The sequence below is a fragment of the Puntigrus tetrazona genome, chromosome 14, assembly GCF_018831695.1.
Source record: "Puntigrus tetrazona isolate hp1 chromosome 14, ASM1883169v1, whole genome shotgun sequence".
In the NCBI taxonomy this organism is placed as follows: Eukaryota; Metazoa; Chordata; class Actinopteri; order Cypriniformes; family Cyprinidae; genus Puntigrus; species Puntigrus tetrazona.
This window is the reverse complement of record NC_056712.1, coordinates 4,929,435-4,951,459: the sequence shown is the minus strand read 5'-3', so window position 1 is coordinate 4,951,459 and position 22,025 is coordinate 4,929,435. Positions and strand designations below refer to the sequence as shown.

General features: G+C 39.3%; 1 protein-coding gene across 2 annotated transcripts in view; it reads left to right on the top strand.

Moving 5' to 3' along the window:
• The first annotated feature begins 1,311 nt into the window (after positions 1-1,311).
• nlgn3a (neuroligin 3a) overlaps positions 1,312-22,025 on the top strand; it is a 149,129-nt gene continuing 128,415 nt past the window's right edge. The window contains exon 1 of one of the 2 annotated variants that reach the window (XM_043257594.1): positions 1,312-1,598. The gene's annotated coding sequence lies outside the window, so the exon portion shown is untranslated. The remainder of the gene's footprint in view (positions 1,599-22,025) is intronic. The other variant, XM_043257595.1, reaches the window with a different exon arrangement.

Genomic DNA, 22,025 nt, shown 5'->3' with positions numbered 1-22,025 from the left:
CGCAGAGTACAATGCCGGTTCATTGGGATGTGTGTGCCGTAATGAATTGCTTTATTGTCTCTCTGTGCGGCTTTTGAAAGAGGAAAATCCCTCGGTGTCACCTTTGGCACACCTTCTTCGCAAACCCCCGCAGAGCCTCATAGAGACAGAAGGCTCGAAATCACACGAGGTACTAAAGTAGAGCGCAAATGATGGAACAAAATATGCAGAAACATACATAATAGCTCTCCGATGACTGACTCGCGGTTAGGCGACGACGACAAGTGGCTTGACTCATTTCGGAGGGAAATATAAAGGCCCGGAAAAGCTCCACTTTGGCGATTAAAGCTCGCATGCTGAGAATTCTCAATCTCCTTTCCCCCGAGCAATTGTGTTTACACACACGGCCTGCGCAGGCATTCTCATTCAATGATTAAATTACTGTTTTATCCGGGAAACTACAGCAGCCATTCAGATCCAAATGACTTTAATCTCGGCGCTCCGGTTGCCCAGTCACCGAACCGCTCGGCATTCTAACGCTGATCACCTGGCTGCATCCCACCAATCAAACGTCTCGCCGGGCCGAGCGGGGCAGAATTTGCCTTTGTTCACGAATAAACTGTGCAACGAGAATTCTGAGACGTTCCCACCAGATTTATGAACAATAAATATGCAAATTGAAAAAAGCAAGCATTTACATTGCGGTAATCAAAGAACGGGAGTGAAATGGAGGGATCTGATGTAACTGCACCCTCTTGAATACATATCAGGTAAAAGAAAGATCACCTTGCATGCATTTATAATGGCCATTTTTCTGCATTTTAAGGTTGGGGCGACGCGGGGAAGTTGTCGTAAGGTCTATTAAACGTGAAGTCTTTTGTGCGTGTAACAGATCGTGCATGAAAAAAAAGTGAGGGGAAGTTGTTTTACATGACAATTGCTTCCGTCCAAAAATGATCCATATCGTTATGGATAGATACTTCTATCCACGATTATCGCTGTGACAACATGCCCCACTGTAGTAACTACAATGTCTGCGTAGAAATGATCTTTCTAAAGAAATCTAATCAAAGAAAAAATAAAGTACAAAATGTTACACGCAGCCCCGGGCACCCCTATAAAACACACATCAATTAATCCCAACGAGATCGCTTTAGCAGTTGTGTTATTTTGCTATTCTGTTCTTTTTTATTGTTTTTATATTGAGGAAATGCAATTCACGTAATTCAATAGCAAAAGGCTCTCCACAGATGTCCTGGAAAGCAGGGTTACTCACACCCCCTCTTTCCTGCATGTGTGCGCGCTTTTGGGTTTCCTAGTAACCCGCGCGCCTGTGCCGGCGTGTCCGCGAAGCGCGCACTCGCGAAGCTCGTGTGGAGCTCGCGAACACGCAGGACCAGAGCGCCAGGATCATACGCGCAGGAAAAACACGAGAATGTGACTGGAGTGTAAAGGATGAAGGATGCGTTCGCTGGAAAAGGTCACGCGAATTGCATGAAGAGCGCTGGGAGGAAATCTTAACACAGCCGCCAAGGATTACCACTAACGCGCACGCATCGCGGCTTTTTGTAGGGAACGGGAATACCGGGAATGGGGGATCTGATGTTTCGCCAAAGCAGGTGAGTTCTTCGTGAGGATGATGCTTGTTGGCGAGGAGAAGTTATTAATCGCCGCCGCTGAACGTCTCATCCCAAGATCTCTTCTGTCAGGGTTGCCACTTAACAATTGGGTGAACTTCGGCGTTCCTTGCGTCTGTGGAGACGAGATGCGCAGTTAGATGGAGGAGAGGTGAAGCGGGCTTGGTGAAGTGCCGCGATGCCGGTAAAAGTAACAGGAGGCGAGGATCTCTTGCACTTGTTACACCCCATCTGCACCGCAAGCGAGCGTCGCGACGCGACAAATCCAGGACGCCCCCGGTAAAAGCGCGCGTTGGAGCTTTCTAGTAGCGTCGCGTCGCGTCCCGTCGCTCGCATAAAAAAAGTCTTTGATTGGTGGAAAAGGGCACCGACGTCAGGATTCCAGCCGCAACCTCTAGCGACGATTCGGGGAGTTCTGTCGCGCCGCGCCGCGTCTTCCATGTTGCGTTCGTGTTGCGCGTTGATTCCGTTACTAACCGACGATTGGATGCATGTTTTTGCTTATGAGATTATGAGAGTATTGTAAATTCATTGCGAACGTTTAGCATTTATTTTAAATGTATGTGCAATTCGTTATATAATAATAAAAATAATAATAATGAAGCGTTCCATGCGATATTTGCATAGCCTACATACAGAAAAATATTTCATAAAATGTGCATATATTTGTGTACTCGAGTCTTCAGATGATTTCAGATTTTTTGTTTATGTACTTAAACATTTTATCACGAAAAGGCTACATTTTTAAACTACGGATGCGTTGAGTGGGAAAACGAATGAAAGAATTTGAGAAATTGGAAATGTGAAACTGCTTTGGTGGTGACACGCATTCAACAGATCATCTTAACGTTTGCTCGTTTCACATGAACAACAACAACAACAACAACAAAAATGAAATACAGCAACTTTGTGTAATAACGTGTTAAACTGGCTTGTGTCAGGGCTGCTCGTATTTAATTTAATTCGAGGCTCAGACAGACAGACAAGTCAAATTGTAGTTTGAAAGATTTGGGAGACGATTTGCACTGAATTGCAAAGCAGAGAGAAAGAGAGAGAGAGAGAGAGAGAGAGAGAGATGTGCCTCAGAGTTGTCATGGTGATTTGGTGAATAAGCAATTGTCCGTAAAGGCAACATATTAAAAGGGATTGCTGTTGCCATTCTCAATCAGTGAAGAGCATATTTCAGCTCTCGCTCGAAGGAGGGTTAGAGTTGGGTTAGGGTTAGGCTTATTTGGTTGTGAGAAAACATACTGCAGCTTAAGTGATTGTGATTGGTCCAAGTGGATGCTATCTCAAAGAAAGCCTAATTCCGTAGCCCTGCCATTCACGCTGCTTTATCTTGTGTTTTTACGGAGGGGAACCTATTTATGTGCTCTGGCATTTAGTGTCTTGAAGGATTATGCACGGTCCTGCTTTTGAATTTCCTCTCTCTCCCAATGTCTTTATTTGTATTTTGGCCTCGTACGCTGGTATTTTTGAAGTAGCCGCTGATTTAAATGCATTCTGAGTGACACATCCAAGTTCAGAGCTCTTCGCATCTTTCTGATGTCTGCTTTTAAGTAAAAGGAACAAGTTGTTAGAAACAAGCCGGTGTTTTTCATACAAACTGGATAAATCCGGAGCGTTTTTTTCTCGCTTGCAGCTCTGGTGCATTTTCATGTCAGTGTTATTTCTCGTTAAGCATTCTTATTCATGGTTATTCATTATCTTTTAAAAAATGTATGCGCCGACCAACATTTACAGTACACGAATAGCCTGAATATTTATTCTTAGGCCGCTATAAAGAAATAAATAAATAAATAACCGTTAAAAATATCCAAACGTGCTTTAAATGTAAGACATTAAGAGTTGTTTTCGGGGAATGTCTTGGATTATGTTAGCCTTCGTAGCCTGCATACGAGTTGATAAAATTTTATTCTAGAAAAAAAAAAAATGCAATTAAGGGAAGGAAAAATTCTATCATACTCTCTTAATCAAGTCTAAATATCATGTTTGATTTAAATATTGTTTTGGAGAATAAAATAGGTTTATTGCTCTTTAGTGTGGTTAGTGTGTGTGTAATAACAACTTAATAACAACTAATACACAGATTACATGGTTATAAAATATTCAGGAAAATGTCCTATTTGTCGGAATGACTCTTTCCCACAGTTTAATGGTATCATGGTCAATAAATCTTGAAGATATGCTGCAACAAATCATTGGTAGCTACTGGGTTTTCCTGTTTTCATTGTTACTACAATTTTCCATTAACCGAATGATGGGAACACTTTGATGTCGCGCATGAAAACAGAACTGGAAAGTCAGAAAACAAGAAAAGGCCCACAGCATCAATCCCGCCGCCATAGTCTCTCACTGTTAGATCAAATCAGGTGATCTGTTCTCTGAGTCTCCTTTATTGACCTCCATGGTTGAAAAACACTACACTGTTGCCATCACTCAGATGAAGGTCACTCAGAAGACAGTAATTCATCTGGTCTGTGTTTTAGCGTAAAGCGTCTGAAGGCAGAACACTGCAGAACCTGCTGGAGAAGTGAACGCGAGCGATGACTGATGTGGTTTTCTGTGTCAGTTTATCTGCTGAATCTGAACTCAATGAATATCGTCTTGAAGTGTCTTTTCAGGGATGAGAAAACACTCACGCGGCTTTTTACATTCCAGGCTGGGGTTGCGTTTCATAGCTGTAGATATCACAAGGAAAATCAAATATGACATTATGTTTGGCTTAAAACAAAATAAAAGCTATTGCTATGGCCATTGACGTGTTTTTTGTGTTTTTTTGCATTGTAATTTCATTCCGATTAAACCCATATGCCCGCTAATTTACTATAATGTGTTTGATATTTTACACCATTTTCGTTATTGTCAATGATGTGCTATTCCAAAAATGTATACAGTTATAATTTTGAAATAATTCATATTTTTAATCATCATAGCAGTTAATTTTACAGCAAATTAAAGCAAATGCACACCTTATGGAAGAGCATAGTATGTGTGTGTGTGTGTGTGTGTGTGTATATATATATATATACATATATTATATATATATATATATATATATATATATATATATATATATATTTTTTTACAATTTTACAATTTTACAATTTTACAAAAAAGCATTTCAAGTATTGGTAAAACAATTTACGTGAAGTTTTTATATTTTCATTTCAGTGACTTTCATATTTTTGTGGCTTTCTGAAATAAACACAAACATGTTACAGACTTCCCATAGTGTTATAGACTTACTTAAACACGCTTATCATCTTCAGCAGAATCTCGATACACTGATTTCTCTAGCAAAACCCATTTTTAATTTGTCACATAACACAAACACACGTTTATTCTTTTCTACAATCCTACTCAAATACAATGTCTGTTTTTAAACCGTTTTAAAAGGGATAGCACGGGTCCAGCAGTGATGCACACACATCAGAGTAAATAGCAGAAGAAGATAATAGGCTTGATTTTACAGATCATTTCAACTTCCATATTCCTTTTGCTTTTGTTACGAGCTGAATTTAATGGCAGTCTGCAGGATGTGAGCAGCGCTCTTTGAAAAGGCTGCTGGTGTGCGCTAGGTACGACACAGTGTTTGTCTTTGTGCTTTAACTGGCATGTGAACGCGTTTGTATAAAGCACACACACATGCGCGCTTAATAGCCGTTTCAAAGATTTAATGTCGAGCGGTATCTCGCACGCATGTCTTTCAAAATGTCTCCTTGTGTCCTCTACAAAACCCGCTGAGGTTTTCCGTCAATCAGACGGGTCGCTCCAGGCTTACTTCGGTTAGAGGAGCTTTACACGTTTGTCGGAGGTAACAAAAATGATTGGTGAAGTAATTCAAATCTTTTCGGACGAACTAGTAAATAGGGGTGTGCGAAAACAGAACAGTTTAAAGGCTAAAAGGGAAAAGATAAGCCTGCATATCCACTTCATATCAGTCTCTTGGCAAGAGAGATGCCACTAAAAAGCAACAGGAATGGAATCTAAATGTTCTCAGCCAGCATTCCTCTGACCTTGTCTCAAAAGATCTCTTATACTCTCATAAAGCAGACTAAAGCGCAGCACTTCCCAAAAAGACAAGGACGCCTTTATTCCTGGCTCCTTATTTCTGTTCTATTTACCAAAGGGTTGGACAAATGACCTTGCAACAGCTCTTTTGTAACGTTATACAAATCCGAGGCTTCTACTTCTGTTCACATGACCGACTTGACCGCAAGTTGCAATAGCATCCGTGTCTTACGTAGCTACAAAATGTAAAGTTAGGTTAAAGATCTATCCATCCAGGTGGTAAAACATTCCAAAAGATTATTTCTCTTTTTTAATCACTTGACTGTAAAAGGCTTGACAGGATATATTCATTACGTACTGCAGTAATCTTTTTTTTATACTGTATGCACATGTAAGTGTGGTCAAATAACCGCAATGTCTGAAGCTTTTGTTCTAAGCTATCTGGAATACTTAATATTCACGTCTTTTATAAAGAATGTTCACGCAATATTGAAACTGTATGCTGTTGACAGGGAATATTGATTGCATCATCATTTAGTTCAATTAGTTCAGTCATTATTTCACATAAAGCTCAAACAGCAGCGCTAGAGTAGACTTTAAATCAGTATGACAGCATATTACACACAGAGGCAGTGAGAGCCTCTTATTGGTTGTTTCATGCTCAGAAGAGACGGCTCTAAAAATGCATCATGCTCCATCTATCTGGAGACACGGAGAGAAAGAGAAACAACGAGGGAGTTAGCTCCATAGTTACAGCATTCAACCGTTTGTGAATATGTATATGCTAGGTGTTGTGACGGTAGCCCAACAAGGTGAAGAGGTTGAGCCTGGGTTTTATTTTTTTATTAATTTGATGTTAAAGGGTTGCGCTCTGGAGTTCTTCGGATAAATGAACAGAGATAAGGCCTCGAGAGGCAGTTCCCAGAGGCTATCATTGATTCCTCAGGGCAGCCTTTTAAGGAGCTTAGCAAAAGCTGCTAGCAGGAAGACCATGTAGAATAGAGCAAATGGGCCACATCTGAACGCCTCCATCAAACCTATATGTGGGTCACGACCATTAGGGATTTAATAGCAGTTCTTTTCTTCATCCTTTTGTTAATTTTATAAGGTTGTAATGGGTAGCGCGCCGTAACAAGAATCCTTTTAAATGTACAGTTCAAAACCGGCTGCGGTGGATGCCAGAAATTCAATGCGAACGAAAGTACAGTACATGACAATGTTTCAGGCGTTACGTAATGGCGGTTTGGTGCATTAGCCATATAGATCGCACTGAATAATAAAATGCTGATATGCCGTCCTACTTCAACTAGTAAAATCTGCTTTGTGTTTAAACACTTCAGATGATCCATGGCTAATGAATATAAGCTTATTGTGTTGCTCACAGTATTGCCTATAAACAAACACAAAACACACTACAGTAATGCAGTCATAAATAGGAAGCAAAAAATATATATACTTAGTTATTAGTGATAATTGGTCCCTACGCTAAAGCGTTAACGAAAATGCTGCACACTGTAAACTGAAATATGAAATTATATGACAGCCCTTTATTTTAGGGCCTTTTAATTAGTTACATATTAGCATGCACATTAATGCAATATTAGCAATTTATTAGTAGTAATTAAGCACATATTAATGCCTTATTCTGCATGACGTTTTTATCTCTAATCCTACTCGATACCCAAACCTGTCAACTACCTTACTAACTATTAATAAGCAGCGGATTAGGAATTTATAGTTCATAGTGAAAAAGTGTTCCTTATTCTAAAGGATGTTTGAAATTGCACCAATATAAATCTACAGTTATATCTATAAGTAAACCATTAACTTTTTTATTTCATGACGGGAACAGAACAATCCAGTCAAGTTTGAAACGCGGGAAGAACCAAAGGAAAATAAAGCAAGTGTGATTGTGAAGACAATGTTACTTGATTGCGCGTGTGACATAGATTTCAGTAATGGGTTTGCACCCTAGGCGAAGAGTTTTGAAGGCCTCTGCGGCTGAGGTCCTACTGTATTTTCGCATCCTCTTCAGAGATTTAAAGCAAGGTCAAGCTGTACATACAACCCATTACTGAGGAATTAACATACAAAAGCCAGCAAGCCTTGTCAAACAAGAGCTGAAAGTAGAAGGTCAGGCTGCGCTGAAGCACGGTGGGCCTGTGAAGTGGAAAAGGGGGTGATAAATGAGAGCGTTACGTCTGGCGTATGTTAACGGATTGAGACGCTAGCTCATGGAGAGCGAGCGGCTGCAGTAATGCTGCGGATTATTGAAGTCTCTCCAGCTTTGGTCAGCCAGACCAGCCGTTTGCTCCAGGGTTAGAGAGTGCAGATAGATGCATGCTGCTTGGTTTGCAGTGGGCAGCAGGGTTACCCAACACATCAATCCTGCACTCCATCACATACAGAGACTGTTTACTGAACACTTACTCAGCTGTGATAGAAGTGGGAGGGTGAGACCTTTGAAGTAAATATGTGTTAAAATAACCCGTGAGTCCATCTGCATTCAGGGGGTTGATGCGACGTATCTGCAGCACGAGGTGGACTGATATTTCTCCGGAGTTGTCAGAAGATCTGGCTACCTGTGGAAATCGGATTCCCAAATCAAATGGGTGCTAACGCTATTACCGTTTCCACGTGGATATGATTGCTATTGCAAAAAGGGTTAATGGTAAATTCGTTACATCTCGTGTTATTTTTATTCAGAAACTGTACAGTTCTAGTATTGTGAATAATTTTGACCCGTAGTATGACCTCTACACTTCACCGAATCTAGTGTACACCATCTAATCTCCATTCATATAACGGTATTAATATTTAAATATTTGCTGTTCCTCCAGGATTCGCAGAGATCAGCGCGCGGAACCTCGCCTGCATGATAACTCACTTCACTTCCACATGCAATATTAATATATTTTGATCATTACACTGACTCTAATTTTATGCTAGCATGACATTAATAGAGTACATATATTTTACCCTAAATATAGGGTCATTTCACGTCTAGTGGTCTGAACGTTGTAAAGTTGGTCGCATTTTTTAACTCTTTCCCCACCAGAACTTTAATGACCGCTAGAATATTTGGCAAAACTTTATTTTCGGATCACTTAACACTTAAGTGGACTCTTATTCTCTATTAACTGCAACTTTACCCTCAATAAATTAGTCATTTGCCGCTTCTTTACAGTAAGCGAGGTACTTGTTAGGTTTAGGTTATTGGGTAGGATTAGGGATGTAGAGTAAGCTCATGTAGAATAATGCATTGATATGTGCTTAATTTGTTGTAATAAATGGCTAATATTCTAGTAATATTCATGCTAATAAGCAACTAAGTGACCCTAAAATAAAGTGTTTCATACTTCTTGATAGTTTGTGGCTACAGCACTGATGTGTCTTCTACCGAAGTCTATTTTTAAACTAAGGCCAGGTTGGCGAGGCCTTTTTAAAGACAGTCCTTGTCCTTTATGAAGCTTACAGCCCATCTGTGCACAGATGCTTCCCAAAACCACCTCGCTTATTAGAGTAGCCCATTCCCCTGTGACAACACGACCGTATCAGCATAAAGAGCACACATTCCGGAATATTAATAAGACATTAATCTGTCACATGCAAGAGCATGTAAATGAACGTGCGTAGTGTGTTCTTGTTTTTCCCGATTAGCTGAAATGATCTTTAGAGAGACGAGCTGCCCAGAATTTGCCCTAAATTTGGCACTAACCGAAAATGGGTTTGCGCCCCAAATTTCCCTAGGAAAATAGTTTAATGTGAAATCAAAGAAAGTGAGAGCCAAAAATGAATAATCAATTATCAACCTACCTCAACGGAATGCCAAGATGCTAATGTTGTTGTTCGTATTTTGTTCCTAATAAATCTTAATACGCTTGCATTGTCTTGCATAAAGATAGTTGCACGGGGTTCGGAATGACATGAATGTGTAATTTCGGGGTTCTTGTGCGTATTATAACGCTGCCTAATGAGCCATCGTTTTTTTAATTAGGTTATTTGCGCTGCCGCATATTGAATCTTTAATATCACCACATATAGAGGCTTACCTCGGAATCGAGGTCATTTCAAAAATAGACGGCTGGATTTAGACCCTAAGAAGTGTACAGTGATGAATTTGTCGTTGTGGGTCAGTGTCACAGTGGTCTGGGTGAAGGAGACAAGGAAATAGAGTCATTATGGGAAATTCCCAAGCCTCTGTCTGCTTGGCAAAGACAGCGCTCCGTGTCTGGGGAACGTTAGATTATGTTTGAATTGTCATCCAAAGAGCAGACAGACCAGCTGCATTGTGTATCCTGCAATTTCTTTGCCAGAATCAAGCTAAATTGATCGGTCTATCAGCACTTGCTTTGAAACATGTAATTTGCAAAAACAGAAATCAGGTACCGTGTCTGAATCGGCTCGCGAGCGCGTCGTCTACTTGCTCTTGGCTGTACCTTGTCTAGGACGCATATAGGTGCACGTGGGAGATGCGGAATGAATAGAGGGCTGAAGAGGGTGCAAATCAGAGAAGTGAAATGGAGGACGGGGAAAGAGCTTTTGAAGATGATGGCTAAGATGTAATGAGCCTCTTCGTGCAAACAGGTGATGCGGGATCTGCTCGTATTGGTATATTTCTGCATGCGGTGTGGCGAATAAATGAAGTGCAGGATACGAATTCTTGTTTTCAGTTCAGGTAGTTTAAAAATGCCTAAAAAATGCATTAAAGAGTGTATTAAGTTTTTTGTGGCATACAAACCCTAACCCTAACTGTATTAAGCAAAGCGATAGCATGCCTTACTCTTGTTTTTAAGCTGACATGAAGCAGTGTTCAAAGGATGCATTTGAAGAACATTTCAGTAGTTTGTTACTGTATTTATAAAAAATCTGTGTTAACAGTGCACATTATTAACTAGCTGTTTATTAGCATGGCTAACATTAGCATATAGGCTGTTTTTTAGTGCTCATGAAACACATATTCTGCTTGACCGTATACTATATACGTAATCCTACCCAATACCTAAACTTTAGTCTACCTACTTATTTAGCAGAAAATTGGAAGTTTGTTGAAGCAGAAGTTTAAAGCGTAGTCATATCTGACCTTAAAATAAAGTGCGACAGAAATGAAGTTCTGACTGTTATTTGTTCAGTGCTAAGCATAATTAAAATATTTACATTCCATGACATTTTAAATATATTTATTTTTATAAATATATTTATTTTTATGTCTTCGCTATAACCTGCACTGATGAATCACACGCTGCAAGATGAGAAATTAATACGAAGATGATTTTGTGTAGATTATTTCAAATGCGCTATGTTAAAGATCATTAAAACCAACAATCATTTTAGGCGTTTGGAAACTGCACCATTGCCTGGGAGCTAGAGTGCTTTATTTGCTCATCATGTATCAGTGCAATGGGAATGACTGTAGGAAATGTAAGTATATTAGAATAAAATGAGACACTTGTGAAGAAATAGTTCATGCAAAAATGAAACTTGCCGTCATTTACTCTCCCTCACGTTGTTCCAAACCCATATGACTTTCTTTCTTTGGCGAGAGGCATGAAGCAGAATGCCGTTAGAGACAGTCACCATTCGCTTTTCTTTGCATTGAAAAAAGATGCAATAAAAATAAATGGTGACTGGAGCTGTCAGTCTCCATTGGGTTTAGTAAATGATGACAGAATCGTTCATTTTGGGCGCTGTCCCTTTAAGAACACAGTATTTTCACCCTATATTCTCTTGAGTCAACAACACTCTAATCCTAGTTTTACTGGAAGTGTTTTCCTCGCTACAATCAGCAGATGCTCTTGATTTGCAGGAAAACTGACAAGCACACGGTTCATCTTGTGTTCTCTCATTATACATGCTTTTTTTTGCAGGGCACACTCAAGCTTTCCGTTTGTTGATGTTTTCATGACGTTTGAAACTAGAACAGAGACCGAGCCACGTGCGTGTCTTTACCACGGCATAGAAAAATGCTGCGCTTAATACACAGTATGCGTTATTATTATTAAATAAACACAAAAACAAACAAATCTCGTTTGTCATGCTTATATGATTTTTGTTTGCTTCTTCGCTTTTTGCATTACAGCTGTAAAACTACAGTACTAATATCTACGTCTGTCTTCATTTTTTCGAGACGAAACCTTCATTTCTCTGAAAACATCCACAGATCACGAGCAGCTCATGAATAAAAGAACACAGTGCCACGCTTCACTCTGAAAAAGAGGCCGCATACACACCACCAGTCAAGTTTTCGAAATGTTTTTAAAGAAGTCTCTTTTTCGTTTCGAAGTACAGCAAAAACAGTAAAGATTTGAGATATTTTATTGTTTACAATAACTGTTTTACATATTTTACAGGAGGAATATATTCCTGTGATTTCATTTGCACTTGCGTCGTATTTTCAGCAACATTCCTCCAGTCACGTAATCGTTCAAAATTCATTCTAATACCCTGATTGGCCCTCCCAAAACATTTATTATTATTCTCTTTTTATTTATTTCTTAACTTTTTTCAGGTTTCTTTGATGATAATAAATATAATAATATTTTTAATATATATATATATATATATATATATATATATATATATATATATATATATATATATATATATATATTTTTTTATTTTTTTTTTTTTTTTTTTTTTTACATAATAGCACTAAGCCAGGAAGTCTTATATTGCACAGTATGTTACTTTTCAGAGAAATAAGTTAATATACATTGTTCTCATCTACTGTAGGTACATCAAAAGAGCATGATGATCCAGTACTCAGTATATAATACAGCAGATGACTGAAACAATATGCAGGCTACGGCTGAGAATATTTCTTTTTCATAACATTTGGAAAAACGCTCTCATCAGAAATGCACCTGTGAGGCCTAATAACGTTCTCAAGTTTAGGCAGCTTGCTAAGTTTAGGTTGGATTGCTAGTATGCAGTGCTGCAGGGCATACAACAATTGCTTAAAACCACTTTCTAAAAACTTGCTTACAGTGGCAGAGATGATACGCTTAGTTTACAGAGCAGACCACGAAAATTTCATTACAAATCTGCTTTGAATACATCCCCATTTCCTCTAATAGAATACTTGGATAATCTGCTCATAGACTTTAATGTTGTCAGACGTATCTGGCATCATCCTTTCTTTGACCCTTGCGTGACCCGGCGTCTAAACCACATATGGCCTGACGAATGCTTTTCATTTCGTAGAGATGCTTTTACCTTGAATGGCACGAGCCTGAATAGATGAAATCATGCAAATACTCGGATGTAGTTCCTGTAAAGCCGTGAACGGACGATACATTTGCATGATGGGGCAATTCTACAGGAATCTCTCTTATTTCAACACAAGGACACTGTGCCCCGCAGCGATGATTGTTCCTCTTCCTCAAATACTTAAATATGCCTGTGAAATTGTTCAAAGCGCATTTATTCTAAGCGTGCAATATGTGACTCAACCCATTCTACTAGGGCAGTCTGAGCTTTTGTTGGCAACAGTTTATTGAAATAGGAAGTAGAAGGCACAGGATGAGTGTGTTACCACAAAAGATGCAGGAACATGTGACATGGCTCCTTGGGGGCCTGGCGTTCTTTGTCTGTTTGTGGCCCACTTTCTTCCCAGCGATGTCCAGTGGTTTATAATGGAGAGAGGGGGGGAATGCGGTAATGTGAGTCGGCGACTGGTGAATGAACGGAGATGAAAGCTTTCCAGAGCATTAACGAACAAATCACCAATCCATGGTTCATCAGACGTCAGAGATGCGTCGCCCTCCACATCTTCAGAATTCGCGGCTGAGTGATTCTCTGTATATGGCACTTCGCTGCGCGAAATCATATCGCATTAAAAATGTCTACCCAAGGGTATCGCGTTTAGTTTCAAAAAGTTTGACAAAAATAGAAACCTAAGAGTTCACTGAGATCCGCTTTTGTCTTAAGTCACGCATGTTTGCTTGGCTGCCCTCAGTCTTACTTGAAACTCCAGTCTTACAAAAGCTATGGAATAATTGAGATTTTTGCTCACTGTGTTTTAATGTCCAATATTCACTTTAAAAAAAAACATGAACTACGACTTCCTCAATAAACGCCTACTTTGCTGCTTATTAATAGTTAGCAAGTAAGCAAGGTATTGGGTAAAATTATGTCGAAGATGGTGGGAATTGACCCCTAAACTATAGTTTTAATAGTGCTTTAAGTCTATTATGCTCACCGATAGTGTTTGGGAAAGTTATTTTTAAATGTAATGCATTATACTACATTCTAATATGATGATGATCTGGTGGCAGTTATACCTAAATTCATCCACTTGGAAATAAATATTTGATAAGTATGTCCAGCTACCGATGCAATATAAACCAGCTCTTTTAAAATGTCAAGAGGTCGAAAAGCCACTGTATACAAAGATCTTCCTAGCTAATCATTTTTGGCCTCTAAAGTCATTCTTAACTTGTTGTGCCTATCTTCCCAGCCTTATCGAATGAAGAAAAGATATGTTGTAACGCTGCAATGGTTTCGCCCTTAACTCAGCAAATATGAGAGAAACCCGCCAACGATCGGTGACAAATTTCCTAAATCCCACGCTGACGCTGAACGTTAAGACAAACAGTGGCACAATAAAACAGAGCCCATCGTTTTTATCTGGCAAGCCCACACAACCGAGTCTCAGATTTACAGCGTCTGATGCCCAGCAGCACCAAATCTTCAGAGCACGGTTGCCACTTCTATTGCTTATATATAGTTACTGGGAAGAGAGGCAAATGTGCATGACTTATATAAACATATCACCCATCTGGGATATTTGTTTTCTCACCTATGAACAATTACAGTGGGAGGCTATGAAATATGGATTCAGGGCGGCATAAAGCTTTCGGCAGTCGTGAGCATTTCTCATGTCTGATTTAAATATGCATGTTTGCATTGCTCTAATGCAGCTCCAATGATGCACAGTTCACAAGCGAGGAACAAACAGTAGCTAAAAGAGATCGTTTTCATATTGGCTTTACCGCTGGATATCAGTTTGTGCTCCGCGGAAGGTTCAACCAAGAGCAAACGGAAAATGTGTCTTCATCTTTTTTTCTACTGTTTGCAGAACAACTGGACAGATTAGCATTGCACGTGTCTTGCTAGACTTCTGCGAGACAAATACATTTGCAGAATACTAAAATTTGTCATTGGCTTTGTTATAGTATGTTGTCTGCGCAGGCACCTACATCCTGACCCTCATCCAACCTCGCACTTGACCCACTTGCAATGCTCCACATAAGCATTGACGGTAGTAGAATACCTTTAGCATACCTTATTACGTGTAATATACGTGGTTAACTACACAGAACAATCTATGATTTCTTCAACGGGCTATATATAGACCTAACGGACATTTTTTAGTTTCATCTGCCATCTTGGATTTGGGATATGATTCTTCTCCGAGTTTGTTGCAAGATAAAAAGTGATTGATGCAACAGGACAACATCTAAAGGTCTTAGGATTTAGCCCAAATAAAGTATTTTAGGCTATCCAAAACTCCTTTTTACTCCAACTGTGGTTTACAGGAGCAGAGTTTGCATTAAGAAAGACTTATGACTTCAGAACAGTGTTAACATGCTGCAAAACGTGAAAACCGAACGTTAGCATCAAGTATACAGCTTCATATTGTATGTGCGGGTTTTCGAACACAGTAGCTTTTTGAATTCGAGATCTGATATGATTCCTTTGAATCGTGGTTCAACAGCTCAAACCAGCTCAGGCAAGAACGGCACGGTTGCATCAGCGAAAGCATTTTTATATCACAAACGTATCTATCGATGCATTTATATGTATTCATTTATTTATTGCCAGCACTTATCAGGTAGGTTTAAGCTTGGGCTTTGTTATTTTTTCAACGAGATGGGTTTAGGGGCATCATCGTTATAGCGTCGCTCACCTGACGTTTGAATGCTTACTTTACATTTTTAGTCGCGTTGCAGAAAGATGCCGCAAGCACATATTTTCAATGAGCCTGGGTTGATTTTAGGAGGGAGCGTAATTAAGTTGCCTTTTGAACCGTTCGTGTCAGACTTGCATTACGTAGAATTTCCACAATACTGTTTTGAACTTTTTAGTCCTCATTAATAAAGACTATGATTTCTGTAAGATAAGGCTTTTAATAATTATTTTATTAGTCAAGCTGCAGTGAACATAGAGGCACGCTGTCTTGATTAATAGCTTTTATTAGAGGAATCATTGTGCCCGTTTCTTTGTGATATTCCACACACTTGAGGCAATGTGACCTTTTTTGTTAGTCTTTTGTGTTTGACCTCCTTTCTAAGTGCCTTTCCCCTTCATTGGCAGATACTTACAGTACGTGTTTATTTTTGTAATCCTTATTAAAATATTTATGTCTGCGTCAGGCCTGTAATCTGGCTCATGTCATATCCTTATCCCGTTTCCCAAAATTATTTTTTGCTCCGTCAATAAAGGTGTCAAAAATGGCCAAATACATATTTCCATCTGCATCCAGCTTGTGTAAGCTCTCTGCTCAGATATATTTTAAAGACCGAATGCAAACTGTTTTCATTTCAGATAAATGCGATTATGAGAGCAAACTGCATTGAACAAGAAGCACAGAGAGACTTTCATTTCAGACAGAGATAAACATCCTCACTTATGTGACATATTGTTTATATATTTGGCAGCTGCTTTTACCCACAGCAACATAAAGTGCTCAGAGTTTATATTTTGTCAGTTTGTGTATTCCTGGGAAATGTAGCTGCTGGTGCTTGTGCAACGCTATAGCAGCTAAAGAAATGCTAATGATGAAAATACTGTCATGATTCACGTCCTCGTTTCTTTCCAAACCATTTCCGAGGAACATTCTGGTCACTCTTGTTAATGTAACGACGTTTTATAAAGCCTGAATGGATGAATGAATGAATAATAATTAAATCAGCCATCCATAATGTATCATTTTTTCAGGTGTCATTTTTTTTTTGGGTCTCCATTTGGGTTTTCATTTTCAGTTTTCCTACAGGAAAAGAATTAGATGTATTCTCATAGAGTGGCATTGTGCCTGAACCATGAAATCTCTTTGCCGAACGCTCATCTGAAACGCGATGAAACCAATCCGTTGCAAGAAAAAATATCATCTCAATTTCCTCCTCTTGGTTACTTTTTAATTCATTTTTCACATGCTGACTGGAGCATTTCAATAAAGCAGGTGTATACCTTCAGCAAAGCCCTAATTAAAAAGTCTGAAGACTCATAAATTACCATTTTACAGAATCATTTTGCTTCTTGGGAAGCGTTTGTAGTCTATAGTATTTATTTAAATTGGTATGCTAAATTCATATTTTCGGTGATCGCTCACGCCGCTGATAAAGAAACAATTCCAAAGCAATTAAACGGAGAGGCTTGAATGCTTTGGGTCATGATAGCGCAATATTGGCCTTCTTTAACTCCACCTGTTTTATTAGTAATATAGCAAAGAGGATTATTTCCCAGCTGGCGTTCATTTCACTTTGCTTGAATGCCATGAGAATTTAATCATATATCATTGTGACGACTGTCAGCTTTGTTATTTGCTGTGCTCTCGTACCCTTGGGGGTAGTAAAAGTCCCATCTGTGAACCTGTCTCCAAAAAGCAGAGGTATCTGTTTTGACGCATCACCTGCAATGCAGTTTTTGATTCTTAGTGCTGTTTGCGAAGATGAGCATCGCTATCACTACCGCTTACGTGAAGAAACCCCTAACTTCTAATGTACCTTGACCAACATGTACCGTCTACTATTTCTCTTCCGTGTGACTGCGCGGTTAAAAATGCATGAATAAAAATACAATTAAACGAAAAAACTGAAATAATGAGATAAAAAGCATTCCAAACACCCTAACATTTTCATGTCAATTAGGCACATTTTTCCCCCAAATAATATTCTAATTACCATAATGCGCTTTTTTGTCATTTTCATTTTCTCAATGGTGATTCTCATTAATTCAGCTGTACAGTAAAGAATGTTATATTAACAGGGAAAGAAAGCTTAACCTTTTCTGTGCTTTCAGCACTGTTATCGCTTTTGTCCTCATCTAGGTACCTCTTACATTGCAGCGACAATAATTTGGTGATGTGCCGTGTGTATAATGTGAGTCTGATTGGCTGGTGCAGTTGTTTTTTGCTGTACGGTGTTTACTGTTGTGCGTTTGTGTGTGTGTGTGTGGTGTTGAACTAGTTAGATGTGCAGCATTGTGGGTGGCTAACTCTGTCATTACCGGGCTGTGTGCGTGTGTGTGTGTGTGTGTGTGTGTGTGCGCGCATGTGTGTGTGTGAATAATGACCAGAAGAAGACAGTCGTGAGTGCTGTGCTGTAGACTCAGGAGTCAGCAGTAATGACAGTGCAGTCTCCCGCCCATAGAAATGGTCCTAAAGTGCTTTCAGAGAAGAAACAGCACAACAGTCATAACTTATATTAAGCTCAGTTATGTGGTGTTCAGTCTGTAGGATATGTCCACTGGATGTCAATTAGGCGTTACATTTCACCAAAGGTTCGTGGAGTACTGACAAGTAGACTTATTCATTTATCTATAGTTCGAGTTCTCCTGCCCATCCATGGTCCTGACGGTTAAGGGTAAATGAATTTGGTTTGCTGTCCTGTAGAGGCTCAAACCCCCTTGTTTATGATTATGTGTAGGCCAAATTATAACGAAAATACCGTCCGAAAGCTACCGCCTTTCACCCAGCATCCAACCCGAAGCTCCTTTAAGAAGATCTCATTCGAGACCTTATTTCCAAGTCTCATAACTTTTCGTCAAAAGAAAGAAACAGAAATGTAGCAACGTAACAGTGCCGTGACAGGTGATGCATTGCTTATTATTGTTTGGCAGTGCTGTGTGTTTGAGCTGCAGTGCATAAATCAAACACTAGCTCTCTGGACACATTTGGCTACAGCTGACCATGGCTGGAGTTAGAGGACGATGCTTCTGTTTGCCTTTTCAAGTAACACCAGTGTTCTTTGCCCTTCACCGGGACCCTAATGTTCGCTTACTGAATTTGATTTCCAGTGACTCACATGGGTGAGTTTTCAGCTTGTCTATTATTTAGTTTACTGCGAAATTGAAGGTTGTTTAGAGTCGGGACAGAAAGATGGATTTAGATCTTAGCGGTACGTGTTTTGCATGTTGTCTTGAACGAAATCTTCCCGGGCTAACAGGCCAATCAAAGTACGCTCCGAAGAATTTTACTTAAAACCACAAATGAAATCCATTTCATGGTGAAATGTCATTGGCCACATCTATGGTCATCCAGTAACGCTTCATCACTCGCATCACTCACAACACAAACCATGGCCTTAAGCTGCGTGTTTTAATTATAGACACTGCTGAAGATGAATAAAAAAAAAAATTAAGTGTATAAACAACAGCACTCAAATGTCAGACATCTATAAAAAAGCAGCTACTGCTGAATTTTTAAGTTGCTGCAAATCAAGGTTAGGTTTGAATTATGGCTGTGCGATAAACAATATAGTATTAAGATTGCTATAAGATTAATGCTGATGAAGATGATAAGCTCCGAACAGTTTTACTCCTCATGGATTCTTCTAACAGCCTTATCACGCAGCAAAAATAAACAACGACAGCCAATCAGAGAATGAGTCTGAGGGTCTCTGTTTGAATGAATTGCACCGAAAAACACAAACGCACATCATGCTCAGTGTTTTCAAAAAAGTCAAGTCAAGTGGCTTTTATTGTCATTTCAACTACATATAGCTGTGCAGTACATAGTGAAATGAGACAACGTTTCTCCAGGAGCTGGTGCTACATGGAGTCACGCTTACAACACAATACAAAAGAACTTCATGTATTGAACTAAGACAGTGCCTTAGCCACATGAAGTGCAAAGTGTGCAGATTAGTGCAAACAGCAAGGGAGTACAGTGCAAACCCAGCGTGCAAACTAGTGCAAACAGTGCAAAGACAAAAACAGCCAATACGCTAGTAATATGCATGCTAATAAGCAGCTAGTTAGTAGTGCATAGCGTCCCCTTGCTTTTTAAATGCAGATTCAAACGTGATTGCTCTTTTGCTTTAGCTCAGAGTTGTAATTGAGTACAAGCTTGACAGCACCCACACTTTTTGCTAAAGCGCCGTCGTACCCTGTACTTTTTACACCCCTGCCGCGTACATAAAAATAGAGCAGAGGGAACTCGCCGAATCCATCGAATACTCGAGTACTCGGCTGATTCATCTGTCAAGCGCCGGAGCAGTCAAAATGACCCAAATGCACATCCCCGGCGTTGGCTGTGTCTCGGTCGTGGAGCTGCTGCTGTCTCCACTTGTGGTGTGATGGCTGCTCCTGTCGCACGAAGGCATAATCAGCCCTGTTCCTCGACAGCCGAGCACAGGACGGAGTTTGAACGAAGACAAGGAAATTCTTGCAAATCCCCTGCTGGCACACTTGTCTCCACATTAACCAGCTCAGCCCAGCGTATTTCCCAGCCAGCCCTTTAGATTCACTCGTATTCTGGCGCATATTTCCGATTAACCTTTTTTGAGAGCTTTTGGGACAACCAAAAACCCTGCACGAGAATCGGTGGCCAAAAGCTGCGAGCGGCCAACGCGTGTGATATCTCTGCATGAGGTGTTTGCTCATCTGGAAGGAATTATATTGGCTCTGTTACACAGCTTTAACAGCAGTTTTTAAATGTAAAACACATTTTATGCTCGATTTTGCAATACACGTTGTTTTATTCAGCTACTTTTCTTGCAGGTGTTAGAGATTGTTAGCATTCAAGCTCTGTTTAATGGCAATAAAAAGCATGACAAGGTAATTTTTTCCCTGCAAAATTGATTGTCAAACCTTGTCAGCCAACAAGGTGCAAATAATGTTTGAATATGAATTTTGTTGTTTACAGCAAGATCTGTGATGAAGACTGCAAAACCGAACGATATAAGCAAAATTAAATCAGACGGATGAAGCTAATCTATTTTCAAGCGTTTTAACTTATAACATCTTGTGCTGATGAATGAAATGAAATGAGATTTACTGTACACGGAACGCTGACTAGCAATCAAAGGTTTTTTACACGCTATTCTTTATTTTTAAAGCAGTACATCGAATGATGCAGATTAGTTATATCATGAGAATGAAAATGAAGTGTGGGAATTATGCAGTGGCTAAAAATAATATGATAAAGATAAACATTTATTATTATGTAGTATGTATTGTGTAAAAAAATATCAAAACTACTTCAATATTTAATATTATAAATCTAATTAAATTAAATTAAATACATATAAAATAATGATTTGTTATATTTCCATTTGACTACATTATATTAATTTACTTTAATAGACATCATTTTTAATTAGAACTTTGTTTTAAATCATAATCAACAAAGAATCCTACATAAATGAATCAAATGGATAGCACAGAATCTAGAGGGGATTTAATGGCCATGAATGAAATAGCATCTTACTCTTTGTGGATTTTTGCTAAATGTTATTTTTACATTCATTCTCAAGGGGATCAAAAAATATAGAGAAAATATTCATGCACATCGTATGTTGCATCTATGCAATTACTTTAATGAGTTCACATATTCACTATTAAGTGTCGCTAAACTCCTAAGTTGCTGCTAAGTAGTGTTAATTATTACCGTCGTTAATTGTTATCAAACTAAATAAAAGATTTTTCACCCTCGCTTTACTTGGCATTGACCCATTTGTCTACCAGGATCATAAACCTAAATTCGTTCAGGTGTGTCTAAACTTTTAAGCGGTGATGTATGTGCTCGGCGAGGCTGTTTTACCCAGTCAGACGGCTCGGTAATTATCAGCCTCAGCATTAAAATTGACATAATGGATCACCTCTGTGCTTTGGTGTACTCAAGTCTGTTGTTAGCTTGTTGGCCATAACGTTAATTACATTTACATCAACTCATAACAGCCCCCGCCCCATCTGCGTCTGTTGTCATGGCAGTATCTCGTCTCTCAGAACCCTTTCCGTTTCACGTCGAACAATGTCGCTTTAATGACTGTAATTAGTTTTGTTGTGTTTTAACTCTTGACATAACTAATTCCGTTCATTATACGGTAACAATTTTGCAGTTAGATCTTTTATATTGCACGCCACCGACAATGCACCGTCTCATCGGATCTCCGTAAACACCGAATAAAGGGACGGGGAATATTTGGCTGCTGAATTAGCACAAGACGCACTGCCGTTGAACTGTAAGCGTTCTCTCTCCACATGTTAATGTTGTCATGGTAGGTCGGCTGCAAATGTCAAGGCACATCTTGCTATTAATAGAGCTCTAGTTTTACAGTTAACATCTGGGTCACGGTGAGTTTTTTTTTTTTTCCTAGCAGCAGTTAGTTCACATGCACCCGTCGAAATCCAGTTTTTGACAAGCCACTTTGCGCTACGCAAACGCGAATAGAT